Below are 7,722 nucleotides of genomic sequence, written 5' to 3' on the forward strand. Positions count from 1 at the left end.
ATCTCCTATCAAATTACCCTGATAACATAGAGAATACTTTGATATAGCCTTCACATATTTGAAATCTCTTTTAGCTACATTCCAATGAAATCTACCAAGATTAGACATATATTTGGAAATATCTCCCATTTCTTGGGCAATGTTTGGTCCAGTACAAACCATAACATACATCAAACTTCCAACTACATTTTGGTAAGAAATTCTACTCAAACCTTTCATCTCTAATGAGGATGTATGAAAATTTGAAGCAGATAACTTTGTTCCAACTATAAAGGAACAGATAATTGTCTAAATATTGCATGTTAAACCTTTATAAAACTAAATTCACATACTTACTCTGGCCTAGCGATAGCTTTCTATTCATTCTATCTCTCCTAATTTCCATCCCCGGAATTTGTTTAGTTGCACCAAGATTTTTAATTTCAAATTTAGCAGCAAGCTAAGAATTTAGTTCTAAAATTATACATCTCCCTTTACCAATGAAAGACATGCCGTCAACATATAATGCAATGTATAAGAGATTATCACCATCAGATTTGTAATAAACACTATGATCTAATTTAGGACACTCAAATCCTAACCTCGGCTAATATGTATCAAATTTTTAGTACCATATCTTAAGACTCTATTTGAAGCCATACAAAGATTTCTTTAATTTACAAACCAAATTAGTTTTACCTATTAGCATGTAGTGCTCTAGCTCTATCATATAAATATCCTACTCCAAATCACCATGAAGGAAAGTAGTTTTCACATCCATTTGCTCAACCTCTAAATCATAAGCAACAATAGAAAACAAAAATCTAATAGATGTCATTTTTGCAATAGAAAAAAATATCACCATAATTAACACCCGCAATTTGAGAGTAGCCTTTTAAAACCAACCTTGTTGTATACTTCTCAAAACATCCATCTGAACTAATCTTCTTCTTAAACACTCATAATGCAGCCAACAAATTTTCATCCTTCAAAGAATGATACAAGATCCCACATATTATTCTTTTTCAAAATTGTATTTTTTCATCAATAACAATTTTTAAAGATTTTGCATAATTATACATAATGCCTCTTTTACAAATCTATGTTCATTCATACCTAAACTCAATTGATTAGTGAAACCAACATGTTATATATCAATATTAAGAAGTATTAAAGTATCCAGAGAATGTTTTTATTACTAGACATTATGTTTGTCAATTGATGATGGACCATATTCTTATAACTCTAGCGATTCTTAGAAGAAGAAAATGCTCTCTAATTTTAGGAAATTGCATTAAGGTTTTGGTAGTAGGGAAAAGATAGCTAAGTCGACACCTCCCACTATTTTGCCACTTTCAGTATTGAATAACAGGAGAAGGGAGATATTGAAAGAGGAGGGTCTTTGATTGGGGAATTTTAAGAATAGACAGGGGATAAACATTGTTCATTTTAGCTTCGTTTGGGGACCTTTTCTTGGGTGATTAGGAAAACAATAGGAAGCTACAGATAAGGTACAAAGAGTGCATGAGAAAGTGATCTAGAAGAGGAGTGAAGGCTCCCAGTGGAGATTCGGCCGAGAGACTAGCAACTATCTTCTATCATGTTTTGTCAATGCTCTCATTTATCCTATATCTTCATTCAAGGAGGAGTATGTTCCATCGATCACTCTGTCGCACTATTCAAATTTCATCTGACTTTTCACCTTTCAATACTAGGAAATAGATTCACCTAACATAGTAATTAAAGGTGACTCTTGGGAGAATCTGGTTATTCATCATACCTGCAAGTTGTCAAACATTAGTATGTACACCAAAGTTAGCAATGGATCAATAAAACTTCTCTGTGCAACAATATTATGAGAGCTTAGAATGCAGTACTCTTTTCTTTTATTTAGCACCATATGTTACAGAGATAGTGGAAATCTTCAAATATAAATAATAGGTAATTCCAAAAATGAATGTCTTTCTTTTCATGCAATCATGTTAAAAGTCTTAAAAGATAGGAATGAACCATAATCACTTCTCTTATTTTTAAAAAAGATGCTTTTATTCAAGTATTTTACCTTTATTTGAAAATTGCATCATTCTAGAGATAAGGAAATTTATTGTCATAAGGATTTGATAAGAGTGTTTAGATAGGTGGAAGAACTTTAATTTTTATTAATTTTCATATTAGAGTATATTGGTTACTGTATTGGAAAATAATATTGATTTAGAATTATTTGATAAGTTACCTTTGTAATTAGAATTAGTTAGTTTCTACCTTTCATATTTTTTTGTTGGGAAGGGTTTTATTTTACTTTTTTTTCAAAGTGGCTTGTTTAATAATTGTTTTTGTCTTCGAATGTTGGTTATGGACGAGTGTTGAATATGGGTTCACAGAGAAGGATAGAATATCATTCTATTTTTATCTGTCGACAGATGACTTAAAATATGCTTTGGCTAAATCTGTTGTAATAATTTCTTAAACGATTGTGTTTCTTACTCTCTGCCATATCATGAAATTGCATGCATATCTTATTTTATGTATGTGAAATTGTATGTTACATATTAAATGCTACACTGGATTTCATTCCACCTATTGGTTCCAAATTGATAGCTACCTCATATAGGGTCAAGAGTTCTTGTTAGAGAACACCGAGGAAAATTGTGCTTCATGGTTGTGTGGTAAAGCACCTCGATCATGTTCTCATCCCAGAGTGAAGAAGTCAAGGAGGGTCAGAGGCGACAATTGACTATAAAGCTAATGCATTATTATTCTATATTTATATATGACCTTTGGGTCCCAATGAAATAATAGTTTATATGTATATGAGAAGAACAATTCAATTTCTAATCATTAATATGATCTAATTCTTGTTATATGCAATATATTTTGTGGTTATTATGGATTTATCATTTTATAAAGGCTTAATTCCTTACGACAATGTAACAGAAGGAGCGTTAGTTTCTCTTAAAATAACACTTCTACATTGTAACAACTTCTATGCAACAAGGTCCCAATTATTCTATTATTTCACACCATAACTATATATGATGAAGATGTATCTCACTGCCTTGTTCTCCAACTTTGTTTGCTTCTCTTTTGGCACATACATGCATATGCTTCAAAGCCAAAAAATCTAAGATGAACCAATCTATACTTATGACCTGGCCATGTGCCTCCATAGGTTTTTTATTAGCAAGAGCTAATGTGGGAGACCTATTTACCAAGTAGCAAGTAGTGGCAACACCTTTAGCCCAAAACTTGTGTTCTAGACCAACACCACTCAACAAACTCCTAGCCTTCTCCATTACTATCTTATTCATTCTTTCTACAACTCCATCTACTGTGGAGAATATGGAGTTGTCTTTTGTATATGAATGCCACAATATTTACAAAATCTATCAAAATAATTAGAGAAAAATTCACCATCATTATCAATCTTCAAACATTTTATAATTTCCAATCTTCAACTCAACCATTGCTTTAAATCAATTGAAAACTTCTTATTTACTCTTTAGAAAATATAACCATGTCCTCCTACTATAATTATCAATAAATAAAATATAATTGGTGGATTTTACTATAGAAGGAACATCTATAGGGCCAAACACATCAAAATGAATAATATCCAACTCACCACAATATTTATGAGAACTTGAATAAAACTATACAATTTTATTTTTTATAAATGGGTAAGTGCACCAAGTTGTGGTACCAAAAAGGTGCCACTTTTAATCTTTTCATAAAAACGCATCATTGGCATGAAATTGTTGTCCAAACCTTCAGGTTGGATGCCCAAGGAAAATCCAACCCAAAGGGTTGGTATTATCAATGCAAACCATTTGGCGAGCATCAAATATGGCACTCGCCCTATTTGGCAATTGTCAAATGTTCTGACTTGTTGAATTAAAGGTTTTGTAAAAGTAAAAACTTTTCATTTTGAGCACAAGCTATAACCACCCTCGAAGAAGAATATATACATGAAATAAAACATTTAAGTCACATTTCAATACGTCTTTTTTTTCTTATTTTTAAGTTATATTACATGTATAGATTGGCCAAATGTTTGAGGGTGGTTTCAGCTCTATAGGATTTATAATGAAGATTCTAGTTTTTAGAGAATCATATAAAATTTCAAACTTAGTCAAATTCTAGTGATCAGCATGCTCTTATTTGCTTTTTCTCTCTCCTTATCTCCCCCAAACTCTAAGCCTATAGATCTCTCTTTATCCCTCTTTCTATGACCTCTTTCTATCTCTCTCTACCTCACCTTCCCTCCTTACCCCTATATATATCCCTCCTTTCATCCCTCCCTCTCTCATTTTCTCTCTCCCTCTCTTATTGTTTATCTCCCCTCTCTCCATTCTCTCGATCACGATATATCCCTCCTACCATCTCTTTCCCCATCCCTAGGTTTCTCCTTCCATCCATATTTGCCTCTCTACCTCTCTCTCTCTCTCTCTCCATATATCATTATCAACCTCTCTCCCCCCATATCTCTCTCACTCTATCTCTCCCCTAAGTCAATTTCCCTCTCTCCCTAGGCTATAGGACTTATATCTCTTCCCTCTATAGTTCTTTACCTCCCTCTCTACCTCTCTCATTGCCTCCTTACCCCTCTTTCTCTTTTTGTAAACTTCCCTCTCCCTCACATTTATATATCTCCCCTCTATAGGTCTCCCAATCACTCCCTATCTATCTATCCCTCCCTCCCTCCTTATCCCTTGCTTTCTCTTTGTTATTATCTCTCTCATTTTCTCTATCCCTCCCCTCTCTCAATCATCACCTCTCCACCCCTTGTATAGGGTTTAAGGAATAGAAAGTATGATATAGGGTTTAGGTATAGGGTTGAGGATATAGATTTTAGGGTTGAGGGTATTTGTATGGAGTTTGATGTACAAGATTGATGGTACAGGGTCAAGGGTATTGTCCATATTGATACTCTCTCTCTCTCTCTCTCTCTCTCTCTCTCTCTCTCTCTCTCTCTCTCTCTTCCCTCTCCAGGTATCTCCCTCCCTCTTTATCTCCCCCTTCCTTATTATCCTCATATATATCTCCCTCCCCTACTCTCTTTCTCTATTCCCTCTCTCCATTATCTAGGTTGTCAGCTCTCCCTCCAACCCTCTCTCTCTCCTTCTCTCCCCTTCCTATTTTTCTCCCTCATTACCTCTCCACATTTATACATCTCCATCCATGTCTCATTAGGCACCTATCTCTATGCCCTTTTATCTATCTCTCCCATCTAGGTATTTAACCTCTTTCTCACCCTCTAGATATCTCACCTCTCTATCTATCCCCTCTCTAGTTCTCTCCCTCCCTCTCCACCTCTCTCTCTCCATCACCTCTTACCCATCTTCCTTTATGAACTCTCTCCTTCAGTTCTCTCTCCCCTCACCTCTTTACTTCCTGCAAAATCTAGACCTATTACTCTCCCTCTCTTCTCTCTATTTCTCCTCTCTCTCACTCTCTCTCTCTCACCTTCCCTCCCTTCTCTCTTCTCATCCTATTGTTTCTCTCCACTCTCTCTTTGTTCTCTTGATCACTACCTCTCCCTCCCAATCTCTCTCTCCATACCTATGTTTCTCCTTGCCTCCATCTTTACCTCTCTACCTATACCTCTTTGTCTCATTACCCACCTCTCTCTCCCCCTCTATCTCCCTCACCTCCATCTTTCCAACCTAGGTCTCTCAAGTCTCTCTTCCTAGGCTCTAGATCTCTTCCTCTCTCTCTTCTCTCTCACCTCTCTCTCCCCTCCCTAGGTCTCTCCCTCCCTCTCTATCTCCCCCTTCCTTATTACCCTCATATATATCTCCATCCCATACTCTCTCTTATAATATCTCTCTCTATTCCCTCTCTCCATTGTCTAGGTTGTCACCTCTCCCTCCTAGCATCTCTCTCTCCCTCTCTCCCGTTTCTAGGTTTCTCCCTCCTTCTGTCTCCACCTTTGTACCTCTCTATCCATGTCTCATTAGGTACCTCTAAATATGCTCCTCTATCTATCTCTCCCCTCTTTCTCCCATCTAAGTATTTAACATCTCTCCTGCCCTCTAGGCATCTCACCTCTCTATTTATCCCCTCTCTAGTTCTCTCCCTCCCTCTCCACCTCTCTCTCTCCATCACCCCTTACCCATCTCCCTTTATGAGCTCTCTCCTTCTCTTCTCTCTCCCCTCACCTGTTTATCTCCCATAAACTCTAGACCTATTACTCTCCCTCTCTTATCTCTTTCTCATCTCTCTCCCCTCTCTAGGTCTCTCCTATGTACTCTCTCTTTCTCTCTCTCACCTTCCCTCCTTATCTCCATATCTATCCTTCCCTCCCTCCATCTCTCTTCTCCTCCTATTGTTTCTCTCCACACTCTATTTTTTCTCTTGATCATTGCCTCTACCTCCCAACCTCTCTCTCCATCCCTATGTTTTTCCTTCCCTCCATCCTTACCACATCCTTACCTCTCTACCTCTCCCTCTTTGTCTCATTACCCACCTCTCTCTCCCCCTGTATTTCTCTCACCTCAACCTTTCCACCCTAGATCTCTCATCTCTCTCTTCCTAGGCTTTAGATCTCTCACCTCAATATCTCTCTCCTCTCTAATTCTTTCCTCTCCACCTCCTTACCCCTCTTTCTCTCTTTGTGAACTTATCTCTTATTTTCTTCTCTATCTCCCTCACCTATCTACCTATTCCCCCTCTAGGTCTCTCAGCCACTCCCCGTCCACCTCTCCCTCTCTTCTTAGCTCTCTTTTCCTTTTATTCTTCTATATCTCCTCTTCTTTTTCCCTCCCCTCTCTAGGTCATTATCTCTCCCTCCCTTGTATAGGATTCAGATAATAGGTTGTAATATATAAGGTTTAGGGTATAGGGTACATGTATGCTAGTACATAGTTTAGGGTACGTAGGGTTGAGGGTATTGGTTGTATTTATACTTCCCTCTATCTCTCCATCCTCCTCTCTCTCACCTCTCTCTCCCTTCTCTCTCCCCTCTCTAGGTTTCTCCCTCCCTTTCTTCATCTCTCTCTATCTCCCTACCCCACTATCTTATTATCTCTCCCTCTTATTCTCTCTCTCTATTATCGAGGTCATCACCTCTCCCTCCCTATCTCTCTCTCTCTACTCTTTACGTTTCTCCATTCCTACCTCTCTACCTCTCTAATTCTCCATCCTTGTATCATTACCCACCTCTCTCTATCCCTTTATATATATGTCACTTCTCTCTCTCCCTATCTAGGTTTCTCACCTCTCTCTCCCCCTATAGGTATCTAACTCATCCTCCCTTACCCCTCACCCTTTATGAACTCTCTCTCTCTCTCTCCCCCTCACCCTTTATGAACTCTCTCTCTCTCTCTCTCTCTCTCTCTCTCTCTCTCTCTCTCTCTCTCTCTCTCTCTCTCTCTCTCTCTCTCTCTCTCTCTCTCTCTCTCTCTCTCTACCTTCACTTCTCTAGCTCCTCCTTCCCAAGGTCCCTCACTCCTTCCATGTCTTCATCTCCCTTCATCCACTCTCTCTATTTCTCCCTATCTATCTAATATAGGGTTTAGGGTATATAAATTCTTTATGGTATAGGTTTTAGATAATAGGGTCGATGAAATGATAGAACTAGGGAAGGAGATAGAGAGCTGAGGAAAGATAAAGAAGAGAATAAGAGATTATATAAAAGGTGAGTGGTAAGGAGGGAGGGAGAGAACTAGAGAGGGTACATATAGAGAGATGAGATACCTAGAGGGTGAGATAGATAAATAGGGATAGAAGAGGAATGAGGGAGAA

This window comes from Cryptomeria japonica, chromosome 3, assembly GCF_030272615.1.
Source record: "Cryptomeria japonica chromosome 3, Sugi_1.0, whole genome shotgun sequence".
NCBI lineage: Eukaryota > Viridiplantae > Streptophyta > Pinopsida > Cupressales > Cupressaceae > Cryptomeria > Cryptomeria japonica.